Consider the following 22,796-nt stretch of genomic DNA (forward strand, 5'->3'; position numbering starts at 1 on the left):
GGAGCTGCTCAGATTCATGTCCATTAAGTCAGTGATGCTATCTGACCGTCTCATCCTCTGCCACCTCCTTCTCCATTTGCCTTTAATCTTTCCCAGCATCAGGGTCTTTTCCAATGCATCTGGTGACCCATGTATTGGAGTTTCAAGCTTTAGCATCAGTTGTTATGAGGAGGTTCTGTGTTTTTTTTACTCTCAACAATGTCAAAATCATGATTGATCCTCAAACTAAATACATGAGCTTCTTTCCCCTTCTAATGTAATAAAGGCAAGTTCTTGACTTAAAAGAAGAAAAACAACAACTCATTTTTACCTTCAGAAAAACCTTGACTCCATAACTTCAGCCGCAAAGCATAAACTGACCCTCACTGGCCTGTTTCTACTTAGTGGGAGCAGGGGAAGTAAACCATCCATTTCCTACGTGGATGTTTGGGTTTGGTGTTGAGGCTTTAGGAGGGCCAGAAGATGCTGTCTTCATTGGACCAGACTTTCCTCTTCATTTTTTGTCTGTTTACTTAGTTTTTCTATGTTCAGCTTATCCTGACATTAACCTTTCTTTATCCTCTGTCCAGATGGAATCTAAATTTGTAGAAATGGATTAGCAACCTTTTATGATGGTGGCCAAAATCAACTGGAAAAAAAAACCTCCTCCAATTGAGATGTTATATCAGCGTAGGAAACTTTATGTGCAGCAGTTAGCTTTGCTAATTAACTGTGTCCAGAAAGATTTCAGTAAAACTGGTAACAGCCACTCACCAAAGTCATCTGTAAGACTCGAAAGAGGAACTGATTTCCCTATTCCTCTTCGCTCCCCCTTCAGCATGACAGTTACAGAAAATGTTAGAAATAAGGGCTTTTGTTTTGAGCATAGCTCTCGAGTGCATGTAGATGAATGTAGCAAATAGCCCACCTACTTTATTCCCCAAAGGCTCCTGGTTATTAAGCAACAATCAGTTGATGGTGTGGGGCCTGACCGCAAGAGCTGGAATTAGTAGGCTGCAAAAGAGGCGGCTTCCCTTCCTTAGATTATTTATGAAAATCTCATTCCTTTGAGAATGTGTGCACACTGGAATGAGTTTTGGGCTTGTTTTGCCTTACTAATGAACTATAATGAATCCATATATATATATACCTATATATAATTTTTTTTTCACTAAATGACATGTTTTGACTCATGATATATCTGAAGCTAAAATTAGAACAGTAATTTCCCCAAAAAATAACTGTCAAAAGAGTGTGTTTTCTCTGCTGCTTCTCCCCGCTCAATCTCAGATCACATAGGAATACCCCAGCAGGGTTTCTGCTTGGAGGTGACCATTCACCACAATGGAAATCAATTAGAGTTAAAGATGCTATCCGTCTCTCTGGCATGGCCATGGGAGTGTCCATCTATTACCATCAAAACGGATCCCCTGTGCGTTTTTCATTGCATTGTGTCTCCCCTGTTACCTTGGCCTGGTCAAACCATAGACTTGGCAGGGTCTTGGGTGTACTGCTGAGGTAGCAAGCCACGAAAGAAAGGGAGAAATGAGTATTTTCTGTAATCAGCTTCTATTTATCAGTAGAGGGATGCCTGTTCAGGTCAGAATCATAACAAAAAGCCATAGTCAGAGTCAGCGTGTATGGTCTTCCCATATATGGCTCACGTTTTGTCAGCCATGGTCCAGTGTGGGATAGTTGCCTGGTCTGAACTCTCTCTCCTTTTCTGTGATACTTGTGCTATCACACAAAATGATGCAGGAATCATTTAATCTGAGCGGACCAAGGACATGCTTTAAGGAAATGAATTAAGACCCCTTTCCTTCCACTGCAGCTGATGAACAATGAGAGGGACCTCAGAAATAAGTCATCACCCTGAAGAGAGATGCTGTCAGTGTAGACCAGACTTAGGGTGTCAGGGAGACAGCGCACAGCCAGTGGGGACGTAGAAACAGAGGGAATATTCCTAGTAGCAGCTAATAGTTGGAACTGCAGGTGCATTTAGGGTGCACTTTCTGCATTTAGCGCCCCAAATATTCTTGGGGGGTGGGAGGTGAAAAAGAAAATAAAAAATGTCTGTGTGTCACATCCTTTGATGTCCACACGACTTTCACATTTTATTTCTTAACATGAATCTGACATCTCATTAGTCCCCATGGGGTTTTCTACTCTCCCGGGTCAGTTGGTTCTTTAACGTTTTTCCTTGACCAACAGCTATTGTGAACTGCTCTCTTTTCTGTACCTGACGTTATGTAGCTTCATAAAAAATACGAAGCCATGCTTCCTCCCTCCCCAGCCGCAGCATTCTGTTCCAATGTCTTTAGAAGTCTGCCTCCTTGTACCTGAGAAGCTCAGCAGTGTGTCTGGCAGGCTGGAGGACTCTGCCCTTCTGCGGGGAGGACTGACGCAGGGTGAATGGCCTGAGGCCCTAGGGGTCTGCACTCAACCCAGCAACGAAGCCACTGCGCTCACCCCAGCTGCGCGTGGAGCAGAAGCACCCAGTGTCACATGCGGGACTGAGCTCGGCTTGCGAGAGACCCCAGCCCGTCCATCACAGGATGCTGTGTGTCTCTGAGTCCTTTATTCTGACAGCGCTTTACCTGCCAGACTCCCTAGTTTCATCCTCGTAAACCACGCCGTCCCTCGGTCCCACCGATCTCTGCTTTACCTTCCCACTGCCTCACTATTGATGTCTTCCTTGTATCCTCACCGTCCCAAGCTCGACCTTGGTGTTTTCACGTCCCTTGCTCTCAGCTCTCCATCCCTCCACCCAGCGCATCCTCGCGGTCCCACCTTCAACCGCAAACATCTCTCTTCTCTGTGAGTACCTGCCTAGTCTCAGTTGGGTAGCACTTCCAGACAGCAGTTTCTGTAAGGGTCCCCATAACCTTTCCCATCCTGCGCATCCCCCAGATGCCTCATGCCTGCTCACAAGCTGCCTGTCTGCTCAGGTTAAGCCAGTTCCTTCAGTGTCTCTGGAACACACTTGGGTCACTCCTCCTTCATGTCTTTGCTCCCAGCGGTTCATGTTCTGGGCTTGGCCGCATCTTCCTCTTTAATGGTTCAAGTCTAGTCTTGCCTGCCCCCTCCTTCTCCCCCACCCCCAGCTACACCTGTCTTCTTGGCCCTTTCACAGACGCAGTGAATCGTGCCTGCCTGTGAAGGGTGATGCAGGCACCATACCATGCGCTGAGCACCCAGGAAAACGAGGCCCAGTCCTCAGCGGTGTGTAGCTCAGCATGGAAGAGACATTCTTCCGTGGATAGCACCAGCCCACTGTGCTGAGGACCATCCTGGGAGCAGGAAGAAGAAAGGACCCAGAGTGTTCCCTGGGGAGTAGGGCAGGCATCCCCTGGGAGACATAGAAAGATGGGCCTCAAGCACTAGTTGCTTTGCTTTGATGTGTCCGTTCTCTCTGCTTACACTTATGTGTTTGCAGACTAGATTCTGCTAAGCATCTCTCTTTCTCTCGAACTCAATCAGCCTTTGATCCTTGGTAATTAAAGAATATAATGATATTCATCCCAGTATCCTCATAGGAGGGGCCTTACCCAGGGCATTTTAAGAAGGTTTAGGGTGGGTACTCAATATTATTGGTTTCCATGGATTCTTTCTGTATAACCTGGATCCTCAATCGGATGGAGCCTGGATCCTGGGTAGGGATCAGATGGATGGAAGGGTAAAGGGACAGAGCTCCATTAGTTTAAGAAAAACCATGTTCCACAGATTTTTATCTTCTGAACCTTGCTGTAACTCTCTGGAATTTGGTTGTTACAAAGTATTACTTTAATTTTTTTTTCTGTGCAGATGCAGGACCAAGAGATGACCCATACACGCACAAAAATGAATAGATGGTTCAGCAGTGATGTGTATTTTCTATTTAGTCCTAAAGTACATCAGGGCCCTTAACAACAGATTTGCTACCGTAAATGTGACCAGTAGGGCTTGTTCTTATATTGCCTGGCTTTCTTCTTGGGAGTGAGATGCGGTTGTGGCAAAATAAGAATTTAATTAGAAAATCTCAGTCGTGTGGGATAGCATGAACATGTTAGGGTGGAATCATTGTAACCTAGCCTTCTAACTGAATCCTGGAGTTTGCTGTAGTGGAGGAACCCCTGATGTTTTGGGGGGGAATCAGAGTTCGGGATCACAGCTCTGCACTGGGTCACTTCCAAGTGGGTGTTCTTTGGCCTTACAGTGTTGCGTGAAGTAAATAGTTTTTCACTTTTTCTGACTTTGAGTAAACATAATTAAAGTTGCACTCAATAAACTGCACTCAATAAAATCGATACTCAGAAATAATTCTACACTCCACTCTGTGATGAACATGGGGAGGAAGGAAAGGGGAGATGGAGAAATGAAATGAGAGGGAGAATGTCAGGGGAACAGGGAGGCCTGGAACTGCCCAGACAGACAGGCAGGCACGGAGAGCATGGGGCAGTGCTCGGGGAATTACATCCCAGATGCTGTTCAGCGGGGCAGAGGCACGGAGTGTTCTGCGGACGAGAGCCACTACCGTCGGCTTTGCACTGCTCCAGAGCAGGCGGCTGCAGCGACTCTCCTCCTCCCTTCCAGAACTGAGCTGGACCGTTCCTCTTAGGGAAAAAACCCTCCAGCCAAGGGCAGGAAACTGAGGCCAGACTGTCACAGTTTCACGTTTTATGAAGCATCCAGCACGCAATGAGCGCGAGCGTTCGACTGGACGAATGATCCCATTTGAAGTCAATGCTCTGTGCTCGGCTTCTGTCTTTTGATCTCTCGGGCACCTCTTCCTTCACGGGGATTGTGGGAAAGGGAGAGAGAACAGAAGGGAAATGTTGTGTAGGTTCAGAAGGGAAGGTGGCGTTGCCACACGTAAGCAGTACTGCTGCTGATCTTGAAATGATTCTGTGCCCCTCAGAATCCTAAAAATAGTTTTTTTAAAGGAAAACATGTCTTTCCAAAACCTTAAATGACCCCTCTACACTTGGCCTTCTTGAAACTTTGGAGGAGAGCATAAGCGTTGAAGAAGTGGAAGCTTTTACAAGGTTTGTTGTTGTGTTTTTAAAGATAGCCTTTAAAAGAATCCTAAGGGAGACTGTTCTTCTCTCAGAAGTAGGAAAACATGCATTTTCCTCAGGGTCTCCATCCTTGAACCTGACTCTCTAGAAGACATATACTGGTCCCACACCAGTCCAGGGAAAGTGGTGACGGGGGAGTTGAGATTGCTCCGATAACGCACGCAAGATTAAGACCCACTGGTCTCCAGGTTTTGTTTTGTTCTCTTCATTCTCTTGTATTTCCTGCGGCATTCCTAAAGTTTAGAGCAACATGTGACACATAAAAAGTACCCACAAATATTTACTGAATGAAAGGATGAATGAGTGATGTCCCAGGGGAGCAAGGAGAGCCGTCCTCTTCTATAATGTTTTTTCTAGAATGAACTTAGCCATGGGTTGCTGGTTACCGGACAGAGCCCGGGTTGAGGCCAGCATGCTGAGTTTCCCGTGGCCCCACTTTGGATCAACAGTGGACATGGATTCTCCCCCCAGAGGAGGGCAATGAGTGACCTGTGACTGTCACCATTCAAAACACGGGTCTTCTGCAATGTGGCTTAATTATCACATGGTGAATGCCAAGTAAATTGTCACCTGGCAGGTCCATAGCCAGAATAAGGTATATTCACACCTTTTTTTCTCTTGATGATTCTGACCGGGGATGCAATGCATCTAGAATTCGGTCCATTCCTACAAATTCCGGGGGTGGAGACAGCTCTTCTCAGCAGGGATCAGGGGTTGGAGATTGATTATTAATGAATGATTTACGTGTAGGATTTTATAAGTCGGCGGGGGGTATGCAAGGTCATCCCTTTGGCATTCTGTCATTCTAGTCTTTTCTTGTCATGATCATTCCTGGCTCTGTCATATCACAGGGTGCTTCAGAACTGAGGTGTAGAGACTGCCTGCCTGCTTTTGAGTTCTGTACCTTCCACAAATGAGCTCAGAACACTGCTCGGCTTAGATAACCTGGGTGAGTAAAAAAGTGAAAGTGAAAGTTGCTTAGTCGTCTCCAACTCTTTGCCGGCACCTCTGTCCATGGACTTCTCCAGGCCAGAATACTGGAGTGGGTAGCTGTTCCCTTCTCGAGGGGGTCTTCCCAACCCAGGGATCAAACCTGAGATCCCTTACCACTGAGCCACCAGGGAAGCCTCACTCTGTCCATGTTCTAATACTGCGTTCTCCAAATACTGGGTTTTTTTTTCTATTTTTTTGGCCATGCCACATGGCATGTGGGATTGTAGTTCCCTAATAGAGGATCTAACCTGAACCTCCTATAGTGAAAACTTGGTTTTAATCACTGGGCCACTAGGGAAGATCTACCAAATATCTCTGATGGACCAGTTATTGTTTTTTAAAAGGTGGAGAAACTGAGGGACTGCAAGGTAAACCTGTGTCCACATCACCCCGATAGTGATTGGCAGAACTGCGAGTACAGATGTGGACAGTGTCCCCTGAATGCACCTGTAAGCACTCTGATCTGTGATGCGGGCCCAGGTGGCTAGTATCTGTAGCCCCCAGTATGTGGTCTTGGTGATGCTGCTGCTGGTGATGAAGTGATGTTGATAAGGACAGTGCACTTAAGAATAGGTTACATCTGTGGACAACACTGGATACGTTATTTGAGAGAAACAGGTTTGAGAACTACCTGTAAGGTTGGTAAGCCACTTTGAATGGCTGATTATATAAAGTATACGGTTTTAGGTTTTTATTTGAAAACTGGGCATGCCAGTGGTCATTTTCACAGATGCTTTAGATCCAGAGTTAGGACTGAGGCTTTGATGTGGAACTGAATGGTCACGAGAAACGAAATGAGAGCCAGGGGCCCTAGATTCCAGTCCATCCTCTACCCCTCGCTCAGGGGCTGACCTCGCTCCTGGAGAAAGGATGCCTCCCTTGGCTTGCCCTGCCCAACAAGACCAGCTGGTGTGTTCAGAGGGTCAGTTTCTACAACCCTGTGATCAGTTCCATCTTTTAGCCTAAGCCTAGGGATTTTTGCCCCACTAGTAAACCTGATAGAAACAATAAATAAAGCAGAGACATACTTACAGGAGAGTGAATAATGTGCATGGAGATGACTAGAAATAGCAAAAACAACAACAACAAAAATTAAACCAGGAGGGAAAGTCCTTCTGTGAAGCCCTCTGAACTAACAACTACTTTTAAAACAGACAATAAATATTTGAGAAAAGCTGTTATCATGGGATTTTTCAATGCCATGAGAAGTCAGATGAAAAATATGGTTTAAAAGTGAGAAACTTACCTTCTTAGCATTTTTATTAAAATATTTTAGTAAATGTTTTCATTAAAAAATACTCATGTACTTGGCTGCGGCTGGTCTTACTTGCAGCATGTGTGATCCTTAGTTTGCTGTGCGGGATCTGGTGCCCTGACCGGGGACTGAACCCAGGCCCTCTGTTTTGGAGCTCAGAGTCTTAGCCACTGGACTGCCAGGGAAGGCCCTAGCATTGTTAGATGTTCAGACTCTCTACACTTGCATGTGTGTGGACTTTTATGGAGAGTGATTCCCTGCCACACTTCTCCAAGGTATGTGAGTTGTAAGTGCATGATTAATGGGAAACTAGTTGTCTAGTTGTTTGTGCCTTGTGATTTCAACGTGGGAAAAAGAGAAAAGCAAAAAGCCACATCTTAGAACCACTCTGGTATTGCTTGAAAAAAGAAGAGATACATTGGTGGGTCTGGCACAAAAACCAAAGAAATTGATATGTCATGATATAAAATTGAGGGGTGGGGTCAAGGCTAAGAGATAGATGTTTTCTAGTTGTTTTAAACAGACTCTGGACTGTTCTGAACACTGTTCTGAACAGACTCGTATTTTGGTAAGGTGAAAATTCCTTTCAGCCAAAAACTGTCAGCATTTGGGATAAAAGAGCATTTAATCTATTGGATTGAGGCTTACTTTGCCTCCCTTGTTTCTTTTACTCTTAATTCTATTACTAGGTCATTAAACTTACATTCTTTCTTTAAAAACTCAACTTCTACCCATGTGAATTTTCACCAAAGGAAGCTCTATATAAGGTTGAGTTTGGGGAAGGAAAACTCCAAACCTTTGATACTTTTTTCTTCCTTAATCGCCATGTGGCCCAGATTTGAAGCTTGTGCATCTCTAGAAGTTGTCTTCATTGTTAGCAACATCTCATGATTCTTCCTTTTAATTCCTACTTCAAAACAAGTACAACTTGAAATGGAAGGGAAAAAAAAAATTATTGTCCAATCTGGAGTCTGTGAATTTCTAGCAAAATCACTGACTAGGTTTATTGTTAATAGCTTCATTAAATATTCATTAAGCACCTGTTATTTCATAGGACTATTCTTAGTCCTTTGAGAATTTCTTTGTGGTGTGAATCCTTTGGTCTAGTTTTTTCCTCTTTCAGAGTATTTCTCATGGAAGTTCTAAGAAGCAAGAAATGATGAAGAACTTATCTTTTAAAATAATGTTTCCAGTTGGAAACTCACATTCCGATTTCTGATAGTAATCCTATCTTTTTCCTTCAGACCTGCTGGCTCCCTGGCTTCTCTGCTTCTCTTGATTCCCAAGCCCCGTGTCCGCCTGGGTTAGTAGCATCTTTAGTCCCTTCTCCATGTTGCCATGTTACAGACTCACCACCCAGGATGTCTCTCTCCCAGATGCCCCCTTGTATAGATCTCCATGGTCACCAGTCACTTTTGCTGCCAGTTAGCAGCACCTGTCACACCCTCTCAACTGATCTCCGAGTCCTCTTCTCTGGTGGTCTCTAGCTGTCAAGGCTTCGTCTTCTAGAAATGTGTGCAATCGTTCAAAACATTCGGTGGTTACCTATCACCAACGAACACAGGACCTTTCTGCCCTGCTGGTTCCTTCGTAAACTGGCTTTAAACTGCTCTTCACTGTCTGATCTCCACCCTGAGACCTGTGCCCAGTGTCACTTCTTACCTTCCCACACAGGCTTTCGCTCTGAGCACCCAGCAGCCGTGCGTAGCTGCAGGATTTGTGTGTGCATCTTATCCCCTGTTCTCAGTGAGGTCATCATCCTGTCTGCCTGGGAACCCCCGAAGCACACGGCTGGTCCTCTCCTGATCCTATCTCCCACCTCCTCTCGCCCTCCTGGCCTTGAGAACCGCTCACTCATCTTGCAATATCTCACACCCTGCTATGGCCCCTGCCGCTACGACTGGGTACATTTCCACAGACCAGCCTTCCTTTCTGGACCTAGCCATCTGCATATCAATCTACTTCCCAGTGCTTGCCCATTACCGGAGCCCAGGTTTTATAGTTCCATTACCTTTCCAAGGATGCTAAAATCGCTTACTACAAAAGCAAGCAGCTTCCAGGGAACAAAATGCAGATAATACGGGGTGTTCTGAGTCTGACTACTAAAGTTTTAATACACACGAAAAAGATAAAGAATTGGACAGTTGACAAACATAGGATACTTCCCAGGGAACAACCAGTATGGAGGGGCCCACATCACCAGTGGAATGATGACCTGGAAACACAAACAAAGGTTGATCAGTTTCATTTCTGTTGCTAGTAGATAATGCTATTCCTCCTTGGCAGTTTCTTAACGGAGCAGCCGAAACGAAGCTCTCAGACCATCAGCTTCCCCTTCCTGCGTTTTCTCTCTGCAGTCTTGATGAGGCGAGTATCAGATTTGCAGGACTGCCTGCCCGTAGTATTTCTGGCATCACAAAACCTCTTTCTTATGTCTCTCATATGCTATAGTTTACTGCATTTCATTTTATGCCTAAGGCTAGATTATTAAGGATTGAATTGGAATTTTCCATAGTAACTGCAATATAAACTCTGACCAGCTTTTTGCCATACTATTGTGATTTTTCAAGAAGTTTCTTCTTTACCCGAGCCATGGCCATAATAGCATAACTCAGGTGAAGGGTCAGTGTGTAGACGTGAACCTCTCTCTGCTCGTCTTTGGTGTCAATTCCTAACAGCAAGATAACACGGCAAAGAGAGCTTGTCTGTGAATGTACAGTACTTGGAATAATCAGTTCAGTACTCTACAGAAGCAATATCTGCAAATGATGAATTTGAAGACTGTTCTTCACAAATCCCTTAGAAACATAGCGTTGGCTGAAAGGTTTATAATTTAGAAACAGAAGTCCTTGTCCCTATTATCTGCTTTTCTGTAGTCAAGTTCATTTTCTTTCTCTCTCAATTAGAGCTGAGAATATGCATCCAGTAGAAAGACACAGAGCTAGCAGGCTAGAGTGTTTTTGTTTTTATTTACATCATTGGTTTGTCACTTGATAACATCTTTATCTAACTCAAAGTCCCTCAACTCATTCATTCATTGTGGTGTGAATGATGTCTATAGTATGTATGACTCAGACCCATACTGAATATTACAGTGGCTTATGGTAGAGGGGGTGTCTGAGAGAGTTTATATCAAGAATTGAATTTGGAATCCAGAAATGTCTCCCTAGGTATGTTTTTTGTAAACCTGACAGGTAAGATGCTTGGGTGGTTGGAGACACTTCAGGGCCCCTGAACCTGAAACAGACACATTATCATACATAGTCCAAAGGTTCAAACCTGTAATTTGTATGGCTTGCTGTTTAATACGAATTGACATCTAAGTAGTGTCTTTATATGAATCCCAGCAGGATCCCCACAATGTGGCACCATATCTCTGTGTTATGTCCTTAATATATAAGAAAAATATACTTTAAAAATACATTGATGAAAATGTGTAACGTCTTTATGACATTTATGTTATAGGTCAGCCCAAATATTAGATAAAGACTTATCCAAATGTTTGTATGCAAATTCCCTGGTAATAAAAGTGTTGTCATGTCATATCAATCATACTAAATTTTGCTTTAAAATATTGAAGTCATGTTATGAAATATTAAAATCAAATATGTGAGGAGACTAAAAAGAAACTGCTTCATAACTTATGTCAGCTCATTTTGGTGGTGGGGGAATGAAGGGCTTGGAGGAGGTTGTCAGGGAATTGTTGAGGAAGGAACTGTCTACTATAACCATGCCAGTTTTGTCTGGGGCAGTCACCATCATGACCAAAGTCCCCAAATGACTGGTTTGCCTTAAATACGCACAACTGTTGTGGTTTCCTGAGCGTCTGATTGCGTAAGCAGCAGCCTTGCAGTGCCCCTACTCAGGCACCTGGTGGGCTGGTCCAGGGCTTCACAATTCGCAGTTCCAGACGACCCGATCCCTGCCTCCCTACACTGATGCTGGGCCACAGCACTGCCGCTTTGCAGTGTAGCTGTGATTTCTTTATTATTATTCCCCGAGAAGCAGCCTGTCCCCACACAAGTAATCTGCTTCTCATACAAGAGAGTTCAGTAGTTGTAGCTCTAAATGAGACAGCCATGGGTGAGAACAGACAAGAGAATACAAATGTGGAGCTAAGCGAACACATCTGTCCCACTGCTCTGCTGGGTCCAGCTCTACAGTCTGAGAATCATTTTTATTTTCTGACTGCTTATTTCATTGTGCAGGAATCTTCCTGGTACTCTGATGCCTTTCATACACAAGTCTTCGATTAATTAACTTATTTACTTACAAAGTTTTTCTTTTTTTTTTTCCCCCTCTACAGAGGGAGAAATAAAGAACAGAAAATCCCTACCCTGCATGTAGGGGAAACAACTATGGCAGAACAGAGAAGCCCCCAAAGTCAAGAGTAAAAGTGCCAACTTTTCAGCTGAGGCCTGACTAACCTGTGTGGCCAGCAGTGGCTGTGTCTCAGTAGGACAATGGGACTGATTTAAGTAAAAGCTAATGTCTTAATCACACTAATACACTCCAGTAAATCGAAAGGTAACCTCTGCTTTTCAAGGGCACCTATCTTTAAGGAGGGCTTTAAAGAAATTAAACGGGATCACCTTATCTTTAAGGAAATGATGAATTTAGTGAAGAAAAGCTCAAACTCTCTGTAGCTAACATAATTTATGCAAAATCATGCAATTAGTGATGGCTGTGCTAGACATTTTTTTTTCTGCAAATGCGCCTGTAATAAAACCATCATGAGTAGCAGTGCCATCTAATGTAAGTAGTAAACATGGATAGTGAATTATTAATATCTGGTGAGGCATGCAAATGGCAGGACTTCCATTTTTCCTTTGAGCTAACAACACGTTCGCTAAAAGCAAAAAAAAAAAAAGCAAAGATAAATATGAACTTTTCTTTGAAAAGACACATTCAACAGGAATATGAATGTAATAAATAGCACAAAATGTGAATAGTAAAACCCCAGCACTTTCCGCCTCCGCAAAGTGAAATGATGGTTATACTTTCTGCTGGGTCTGTAGCATAAGCTTAATGAGGTTAAAGTGATTTCATACGTGTTCTCCTCATTGAGAATGGCCCGGGTCAGGTGATGTGGGTGGCAGTCTTCAATCAAGTCCTCAGTCGGGTAACCTTGACATACCCCCTCTCTCTGGCAGATGGAAAGGGACCACCACCCCGACCCCACCCCCTTGTTAGTGCTTATTCAAGGAAAACCTCCTGGTGTGCTGGCTGAACCCTCCTCTGAGCTGTAGTCTTGTGAAAATACCTCCTGCGTTCCCAGGCAAGGCAGGGCTGGACCAAAGTTCCATCCCCATCTTGGCCAGTTCACCCTGGGATGCCTCCGCAGAATTTAAGCGCCTAAGCAGACAAGGTCAAATTAAAACTGCTTCACTGCTGATTCTGGTTCAGGGTCCAGCCGTCCTGCACAGACCCGCAGCGGGAGAGGGGTCAGGGCCCTTCTCTGTACATGAGCCGAACGCCCTGCTTCTAGCCCCAGTGTACTCCAGAGGCACCCCCCACTCCAGGCATCCCCTTACTGCGAGGTCCATCCCCCTGTGGCATGCCTTGTGCTGAGGTCACAGGAACAGGCTCTTCATCCTGGCAGTGGAGATGCCAGCTGGGAACCCTGAGCATGAACCAGCAAGACGCAGACTCTCGTTCTTGACTTGGGGCTCCCGGCGCTGCCCCGGGCCGCGGGGCCGGCCCGCGGGCTCCCTCCTCCCTCCTGCCCTGGCTCTCCAGCCGGCTGGCCCGCTCGCTAGGTCTGCAGCCTGGGTTGGTTTCTCATGCCCGTCCTGGGTCTGACTCGGGATGCTGCACCCCCGGAAGCCCCGCGGGCGCCGACCCTGGCCCGCAGCCCCTGGAAGGTGCCAACCCCGGGCGAGCCCGGGCGCCTCGGGAGGAGACGGGCACTTCACGTGGGCATCGTGCCTTCGCGGTGCTCACGCCTCTCCTCCGCAGCCGGTGCAGGGCCCCTCCGCCCGGACTCATCCCCCCAAAGTTAATCAGCCGTACTTGCCAGCTCGCTTTAGTTTGGGAAAGACTTCAAAACCTCGAGATCGGCGCGGGCCAGGGCCGCCCCCAGCACCCCCCGCCCCCCTCCACCACCTCCGGTTCTGCCTGGCGCGGGCTGTTGGGTGCTATAGGAGGCTGTGGCGTTTGTCTAGAACCGACATCGCAGACACACGGACCCGCTCCTCGCCGGCCGTCGCCAAAGTTGCCGGACGCCCCTCGGCCACCCGGCCCGGGCCAGAGGCAGTTGCGTAACCTCGCCCCTCGCCCCCGCCCGCCGCCCGGTCGGCTCCCGGCGGCCCCGTCCCCCGGCAGCCTGCCGAGTCCTCCGCGCAGCCCGGTCGGGGGCGCGGGGCGAGAACCCTGGGGTCGGCGCCCGTCCGGGCGGTGCTCTGGCCGCGGCCAAGCACAGCGGGCGCCGGGGCGCTGGAGCAGGGCGCGCGGGGCTCCGCTTACCTTCGGCGGCTTACAGATAAGTCGAGGTCGGTGCAGCGCCTGGCTGGGGCATGTCTCGCCGCGGACCCCGGCAAGCCTGGCGCGGCACGGAGCACTCCGGGCAGGGCATCCGCGGCGAGGCTCGCCGGGCTCGCTCGGAGGAAGGCTCGGCTTCGGGGGCTTGGCCCGCCGCCCGCGCCCCCCCTCCACCACCGCCGCCGCCGGCCCGGCCCGGCCGGCCCCCCGCGCCGCAGCTCGCGTCCCTCCGGCCCGGCTCAGCGACGCGCGCGGCGAGGCAGCGGCTCGGCCGGCTCCGGGGACGCCCGCGCGCTCGCTCGCTCGCGGCGCGGCGGAGCCAGCCACAGCCACCCGGCGCCGTGCTCCTCCGATGTCCTCATTGACTGCGATCGTCTTCGGCGAGATCTGGGCGCCGGGGCCGGGAGGCGGGGGCGGAGAGGCGGAGGGAGCGGGAGGGAAGTCCTTGCCGCCGCCGCCGCCGCCGCCGCCCCCCGGGTCCCAGGCACTCCGCCGAGCCGGGCGGCCGGAGGACGGGGCGCCGGAGCCGCTCGCCTGCCGCCTGTACGCCCGCCTGGCAGGGAGGCGGGCGGAGCCCCGGGCCCCGCGGGGGGGGGGGGGCGGGGGCGGCGTGGGGCTGGGCCGGGGCCGCGGGCGTGGGGCGGGGGGGCCCCGGAGGGAGCCGAGCGGGCGGGAGTGCAGGGCCCCCCCCGCCCGCCGACGCCCGAGCCCCAGCCGAGGAGGAGGTGGAAGGAGCCGCCGGCGGCCGCCGCCTGCTCGCGGGGCTCCACCGCGGCGCGTCCTCGGGGTTTCTGGGCTGCAGGCGGCGCTGCGCGGCCCGGGAACTTGTTGAGCCTGCCCTGGAGCTGGAGCCGCCTCCGAGCAGCAGCTGGAGGGCGGGGACCCAGCGGTTTTTCCAGGGAGGGGGTCGCTGGGGACCCTGCACCCAGGCTGCCAGCGGTGGCGGCCGACCGAACCGAGCACGGTTTTGAAATCAGGAGCGCGTGGGGGGCTTAGGCGGCTGCCTTCTTCATCTGCGGATTTGCTGCCTGCCTTGGGTCCAACCTGGGGTCAGCCCCTCTAAGCGGGGACTGCCCGGCAGGCTGCTTGTAACTGGCTCGAGTACCAAAGGCAGTCCGCCCGCGGCGTCTGCTGCCCGCTGACATTCAGGAACCGGCGCCTCCGCACCAAGACCGCCACCCTCCCCCCGCCCCCCAAGTGGCGCTCACCGCCCACCTGCCAGGCCAGGGCACTTGCTGCGTTTGTTTCAGGCCAGAGTTGAGCTCACTTGGGGAGGCAAAAGGAGCTACCCCGTTCCCCCCAGATCCACCAGCGAGGAGGTCTTCGGAGCTCAGAGGCGCTGGCCCAGGGGCCTCGCAGATCCCTGTGGGACCTGGTGCCGAGGCCTGGGATTAGGCAGCCAGCTAGCCGCTGACCACCCGGCTCCCTAAATTTTCTCAGGCCGGGGGCTTGAAGTTCAGTCTCTGAGCATACCTGAAAGTAGCCACGTTCATTAGATTTGATGTTTCCCAAGAAAGGTCAGAGAAATGGTCAACGGGAGGGCAGTGCCAGGCTGGGGGGCAGGGTGGGGGGAGAATTGGGAGGACAATCGGTGACGTCTCTTCACTCACTCAGCCGTTCAGTCTCAGCTGGTCTGCACACACTGCTGCCTGTTCCTTCCTGAGCACCAGCTCTGGGCTGCGATTCAGGCTCTGCTGGGTCCTGGCTCGCTGAGTTGAATTGAGCCTAGGTCGGTGCTTTATGTAGTGACCATTCTTTAGAGACCCCTTTATAGGAAATGCCTCGTCTATAGCTGGATGCTTCGGGTGATGCATACAGATGCCGCACACACGGAAAACATCCTGAAAGCTGCTTTTCCCTCCTACATTAGCACAAAACTGTATAATTCTTGGCATCCAGATATGCCTAAGAAGGGAATCCAGAACCTGTGGATCCAAACTCTGTCACTGGACCCTTTATTATCCTCTCTTAACCTAGAGTCCTCCAGTCTAATTTTCAGCTTGTTTACTTCTCTGGCTGGTACTGTGCTGGTCGTGCTGGCTGGAGAGATTTGCCAGGTGATGTGTGCGCAGCGGGGAACCTGTAGCCGGCTGTTCTTCCCAGAAGGGAACTGATATTGGGGATGTGTGGGACTTAGGGACATTTAATGCCAGGTGGGAGGGAGCGTCGCCATGGATGCCTTCAACATAATCCTCTGGGGGTGGGCTGTGGCCACTGTGGATGCAATAATCTCTCCAAGGATTTTGGGCAACTTTCTGTAAATTTTGCTTTACTGCTAACTCAGAAAACAGAAATCTGTCTTCCATCTCTTACACATGTCACTGTAAATAAAGCTGCCAGGAAATCCTGAAATCGTGCTGTTGGTAATGGAAAACTGAAGTTTTAGGGACCATGAGCGAAAACAGATAAAGACAAATGCATAAATGCTTAAATGCAGGGCAGAACAGAGCTACAGGTGGCAGCATGAGCTGGCCAGAATGCCGCTCCGGGGGCAGTGGTGTTGAGATCCACACGATGTGGAATTCTAGGAAGAAAATGGAAAGCTGTAATTGGCAGGTGAGAAAACCCACTTAATGTGAACAGAGGATGTAATTGAGGTTTTTCGTATCACCAAGACTGCTTTTAGTTATTCATGGCTGAAGTAGACATAGTTGTTTTTCTGAGTCTATTAAAATTATCTGGGGACTTCCCTGGCAATCTAGTGGTTGAGAATCCATGCTTCCATTGCAGGGGACATGGGTTCGATCCCTGGTCAAGGATCTAACCCTTTCCCTGGCAAAGGGAAGAATAGCTACTTTTTTTTGGCTGTGCTGCACAGATTAGTTCCTTGATCAGGGATCAAACCCGAAGCCCCTCTAGTGGAAACACCAGAGTTTTAGCCCCGGGACCACCAAGGAGGTCCCCCAAATAGCTAAACATTTAATGTGGGATTTTCCAAAAGCAGAAACACCTAAGAATAAAACTATAAGAAAGTACAAGACAGATGATAGGAAAATATTTGCATCTCTTTTCTTTTGCTTCCTTCTTAGATGTGTGTAGGTGCTATACAGAGAAATGCTGGCTTTTCAGCTCTACAGTTTAGTAAATTCTGAGATCTCCATTTCTGTGTTAAAAAAAAAAGACAAGAATATAGCAGTCAAAGACATAAAAGGATGTTCCTTAGTTTTGTCCATCTGAATTCTGAACTGGAAATAACCCAAATGCTTAAAATTTGGGGGCTTTATTCAGACAGTGGAATACTATACAGCGGGGAAAAGGAGTTACTGCTCATGCACGCAGCATGAATGATCTTCACAAACCTTGTGCAGCCGAAGCCAGGCACAACAGTCAGTATCTCATGATTCCACTGAAACTAGGTCCAAGAGGTGCAAAATTTCCCAGTGGTGGTAGATGTCAGAAGGATGGTTATCTTTGAGCACACTAGTCACACAGAGCCACACTGCCTTCTGTGCATCTTGACCCAGGTGGTCGCATGGTTGTGTACTTATGGAAAAATTCATCAAGAATGCCTCCTTTCTGTCTGGGCATTATCCCCATGTCATTCCAGTACCTGCACACAAGTTCCCCAATAACCTGTCCCTTTCACTGAACCAGCCTGTCGGTGAAATTAACTTGTATCTTCTGAAGCCTCCTTCTCTCCACAACTCAAGCCAAGAGAAAAGTCAGGTGCTGTAGGTCAGGCTCAGATTAGACTCATGTTGGAGCATCCTTCCTTGGGAGCATGTTTTTCTAGCATTCTCCTGGACGTCTGCTTGGCTCTCAGTTGCATCTGCAGCATAGTTCACATTGCAGATGGCTTCCCTATCTGGTCCTTTGGTGTTTCATTGTGCCTGCTGGGTGAGCCTGAGTCTGTGATTGCTGGTTCTGTCCTTCAGTTCTGAAGATGTGGGTACAGTTCAGCTGTGCTCAGCTCCCACAGAGGGGAGGTAACTCAGCATGACCTAAGCCTGTAGTGAAGAGATCAGTCACATCAGGGCGTTTTTCTTTTCTCTTTCAAGAACAAGACCTAGTGTTCAAAGGGGCTGCAGCTGGACCTCATCTTTAGCCTCGGAGACTAGTGAGAAGCCCTCTGAATGAATGCCTTTTCGTATTCTGCTCATTTACTGCCCGCTTTCAGGACTGACCTCCTGATCATAAGTGTATCCCTCTGTGTGAACTGCCCTGTGCGTGACTCTTCCACTGTCCTGGTAGGAAAACTGCCTTTCCTTCTGGTGGGAATCAGAGCTGTGTTTCTCGAGTCCTGGTCCATGTCCGGGGGCTCTCCCCACTCCTGGTTCCCTTTCCTTCCACGATGATCAGCTGGGGATGGAGTATTGGCCTGGATCACAATTTGGTTCCGAGAAACTGAACATCAGGCAGACGAGTTGCAATTCTTGGTTTTCTCTAACGCATCATTGTGTATCTCATTTATTTGTAGGAAATGGAATGGTTTTATTTGTAAAGAGAACAAAAGTGGTTGGAGGTTTTCTTGAACACACCACGCCAGTGAGAAGAGGTGAAGGGTAGGCACGGGCTTCTGACTCCCCTCTCCCCGCTCAAAACCCCTTATGTGCAAGGTCTGCAAACCCAGAGGCTTTCTCCTCCCCCAATTCCATCACTACTCCCTCTCCTTTAGGTGGCTGTGCTGAGAAATAAATACCCTGGACCTCATGTGGCTGACCTTCATTGGGTGGTCTAGGTGATGGGGTCTGTGGGGATTTCTCATTATCCACATCTAAATCTAATCTGCTGGGAGCAGATCCCTTCCGGATGAGGGAGAAGCTAAAGGGCTTTTCTTAATCCTTGCTGGTAATGCTGGCTGCTCTTTGAGCCGCTGAAGGCAACCCCTCATAAACCAGGTAATATGCCCAGGCCGAGGAATGACACCTCTGACCAGAATTAGGTCAAGAAGGGATAAAAATGGCTTTCCTGCTCCAGTGTCTGCTCTGCTAATCCACTTCACTGGTGTCCAGACTGGGGATGACCCTTCCTTGAGCCGTCTGCCTGGCGGGCATGAGGCCTGTGGTCAGTGCCCCAGGGAGCACCTCCCCTGGGGTACCCAGTCCAAGTATTGCCTTGTTTGCCTCCTGTGCCCACCTGAGGATTCACAGAGATGGAGGAAGGAAGGGGGCAAGGAGAACACAGAATTCTCTGTCACTCTTTTCCTTCCATAAAACCCTGTTTGACAGCAAAGGTGGTTCTCCTTAGTCATGTGCCTGCATAAGGCCACACGCCTGATGCGCTGCACAGCATCCCCTGTTATCCTCAGAAGACAGCCAGGAAACAGATCCTCTTTCAGTCTTCTCCCAGAGGAAGAACAGACAGGTCATTTCTCCAAGGTCACACAGCTAGGAAGTGACAGAGTCTAGACTCAAATCCAGTACTGCCTGCTGCCACCGCGCTACCTTGCCCCACTCAGATTTATTCTTTTGAAATCAATTTGAGCTTTGCTCAGGGGTTTCGCAGGTGGTGCTGGTGATAAAGAACCCACCCGCTAATGCAGGAGACTTAAGAGACACGGGTTCAATCCCTGGGTGGGGAAGATCCCCTGGAGGAGGAAATAGCAACCCACTCCAGTATTCTTGCCTGGAGAATCCCATGGACGGAGGACCCTGGAGGGGCTACAGTTCTTAGGATTGCAAACAATCAGACACGACTAAAGGGACTTAGTACTAGCACGCGGGGTCACGTTGAGTGTTATCTTGTTTGTACCATGCGCTGGTCAGACATCATAGTCCTCCTTGAGGAGTGGCCTTGACCAGAGGAATCCATTCCCGGCCACCCCAGCTATCCATGTCCAGAGCAGGCTGTAGCCTTCCAGGCTCTCATGGGGTCGGCTTGGCTCCGTCATGGAACATTCTGACCAGAAATGTCACCTGCTAATGGCACACTGTCATACAGCACATCACTTGTGTAGGCACTGACTGAGGTGTGCTTTTGACCAGGCATTGCTTCCCCTTCTAAACTCATCTGATCACCATATCAGTTATACTTTGGAGTAAAAACAGTCTCAGAAACAGCAATACACCATAACCATCTCAAATTTGGATGGTACATTATGCTTGTCCAATGTAACTTCAATGATCTTAACCCATGTTTTCCTTGTTGGATACCGGTTATTAGAAGGATCCATCACAGCATGCATGTTCTGTATATATCACTAAAGACCATCTCAGACTCTTCTAAGGCTAAGCGTCCTGACGCTGCATTATGATGATCTTCTGGATCTATTTGCTTAGTAAGGTGGATCACGGGTGATGTGGTAGCCAGCTGCCATCCGTGGGAAAGCAAGCATTTTGCTCCTTCATGCCAAACTCCAAGTGGGAAGAGGACAGAATTTTTAAAAGCCTGTCTGTTTCTGTTGGGTGACCTCTAAGGTCACACACAGACTTTCAGTCCCGTGTTTTTCACCAACGTTTCTCTGTTTCATTTTGCCGAATCCTTGGAGAATTAAATAGGCCATTACTTTAATTCCACTGCGCTGTCGGATTGCAGAGCTCCCCATTTCCAATTTGCCTAATTTGGGTTTTGGCACATTCTGGAGCGGCGGTAAGACTCTAGACATGCGCTGGCCTTGGAAGCCTTTCTAAGGCTTCTAAGGTTCACATCTGTTAATACTAGTGCACCTTTAACGTTAAAGCAATACCTGAAAACATAACCTGGATGTATTTCTTATACAAATTAAACTTCCTGCAGGATTTAAACAGAAGAAAGACATTTTACTTATACATGCTGTTTAGGGTTCTCTTTTTTCTAATTTTTTTTTTTTTTGAATACTGATACAGAACCTAGTGTGGTAGGTTAAAGAGCGTATGGTGGGAATCCCGTGCAGAGGATTAAGGCTGAGAGCAGTCCCTGCACCACTGACCACGGCTCCCCGGTGGGTTCCCTTCCTGCCCCCAGGCCTCTGAGCTCAGAAGAGGGGAGGGGTCTTCATATCCTAGCTCATGCATTTCTTCTGTTTTTTAAACTTTTTCTTTTATATTGGAGTATAGCTGATTATTAGGCTTCCCAAGTGGTTTAGTAGTAAAGAATCCACCTGCCGATGCAGGAGATGTGGGTTTGATCTGTGGGTCTGGAAGATTCTTTGGAGAAGGAAGTGGCAGCCTACTCCAGTATCCTTGCCTGGGAAATCCCATAGACAGAGGAGGCTTGAGGGCTGCAGTCCATGGGATGAAGAAGTGTCAGACAGGACTTAGCGGCTAAACAGCTCAGCTGCTTAACAAGGTTGTGCTGGTTTCAGGTGGGCGGCAAAGGGACTCAGCCACACATATACATACATGTATCCATTCTCCCCCAAAGTCCCCTCCCATCCAGGCTGCCATGTAACATTGAGCAGAGTTCACTGTGCCGTACAGTAGGTCCTTGTTGGGTTACCCGTTTAAAATATAGCAGTGTGTACATGTCCCTCCCCAAATCTCTAGATATCCCTTCCCCCTTCCATCCCGCTGGTGACTGTAAATTTGCCAGAACATGCATTTCCTTCCAGCTGCTGCTGTTGCTGTTCAGTCACTCAGTTGTCTGACTCTTTTGCGACCCCATGGACTGTAGCCCACCAGGCTCCCCTGTCCATGGGATTTCACAGGTAAGAACACAGGAGTGGGTTGCTATTTCCTTCTTCAGGGGATATTGCTGACCCAGGGATTGAACCCATGTCTCCTGCTTGACAGGCAGATTCTTTACCACTCAACCATCTGGAAAGGCAGGAAGGCAAATTGTACAAAGCTCTTTCTTACTGGTGTTCATTAGCTGTTTCAGAGGCTTAAAGGAAACAACTTGAAAATCAGCCTCTTTTTAAAAAAATAAAACTGAGACGTGAATTTGGAAATTCACTGAAGTTTCACCAAAAAGATGGAAGACCATTAGTAGAGAGATCTGTTACTCAGTGTCAAGTTTTAAGGAAATCTGAACTCATTTCTATGTGTGTTCCCATCATGGACCCAATCCCCCCAGCATCTAATGTTTCGGAGTTTGTTAAATGTTGGAAATGTTCACTGAGGCTTGGCGTTTCAGCAGTGGGTGAGGCTTCTCGACACTGATAGCTGAGACCGCAAATGCCCTCTCTTGGCCTCAGTTCAGTGTGTCCTCATCAGTTGTGATTTGTCCCCTCCCGGCCCATCTCATGCTCCAGATCTCTCCCCATCTGAATGTGGCTCACCTTGTTCCATTTGATCAGCAGGAGCAAATGTAAAATTGTCCTTTCATGAGGCTGTCCTGGGCTATGAGCATTGTGCCCTAAATTTCTAGTGGAAGATGAAATTCACTGATGATTTATTTTGTTTACTGAATCCGAACATGAAAATGAAGAAATTTGTTTTAATGGTATCTTCTGCCTCCTCTCTCCAGTGGAGTAAATATTGTCACATGAAAATGCTGATGATACTTCTGAGTCCCTTAAAATAAGCATTGTGATTCATTCACACCATGAAAATAGTAGAGTTGACATCTTCACCTTCAGGTTCATCAGCTATTGGCTCTTTCCTTTTTGGTCCCTGGGTGTTAATTAGCATTTTCACTTCTGGAGGTTTCTCTGCTCCCAGCTCCATTGTGGACTAGGAATGAGGGTTCTGATGTCAAATTTTGGGTCTCAGCCCTGGGAATTCTGTTTTCGGGCTCTGCGGTTGTGGGCGAATTGTGTGAATTTGATTTGATATTTTAGACAATCTCTCATAAGAAAATAAGCAGATTAAAACCACATCACAGTGTGGTTACCATCTCCTCCTGGTCGAATAAGTGGACTGAGACAGACGCCCATGGCCCAGAGTGTGTGGATTTACAAAGAATGTGTTCCTTTTGTACGTTAGGCATGTTTAGAGTTCTTTGTTGAATTCTTGGCTTTTCTGATGGCCAAGGATACTTTGTTAGTCCTCAAAGGACATTTTAAAAACATTGCTGTACTGAAATCAGCTTAAGGTGTGATGCATACTATGGTAAGTGTTGAAACGTGGCTGATATTTGCCATGAAATTTAAATAAGCTCCAGGAAAGCACAGTATAATATCTGTATACCATGTAAAATGCAAAGATCTCCCATAGATTTCTTTACTCTTTATT

The 22,796-nt window shown here is 48.2% G+C and overlaps 2 protein-coding genes across 4 annotated transcripts in view; one reads left to right on the plus strand and one right to left on the minus strand.

Annotated features, from left to right (window-relative positions):
• Positions 1–14,302, minus strand: part of INSYN2A (inhibitory synaptic factor 2A) — a 63,188-nt gene extending 48,886 nt beyond the window's left edge. Inside the window, exon 1 of one of the 2 annotated variants that reach the window (XM_070470417.1) lies at positions 13,750–14,302. The gene's annotated coding sequence lies outside the window, so the exon portion shown is untranslated. The remainder of the gene's footprint in view (positions 1–13,749) is intronic. The other variant, XM_020885156.2, reaches the window with a different exon arrangement.
• The window catches only part of DOCK1 (dedicator of cytokinesis 1), a 545,853-nt gene that overhangs the window by 265,181 nt on the left and 257,876 nt on the right, over positions 1–22,796 (plus strand). The window lies entirely within an intron of this gene.

The sequence above is a fragment of the Odocoileus virginianus genome, chromosome 7, assembly GCF_023699985.2.
Source record: "Odocoileus virginianus isolate 20LAN1187 ecotype Illinois chromosome 7, Ovbor_1.2, whole genome shotgun sequence".
Lineage (NCBI taxonomy): Eukaryota > Metazoa > Chordata > Mammalia > Artiodactyla > Cervidae > Odocoileus > Odocoileus virginianus.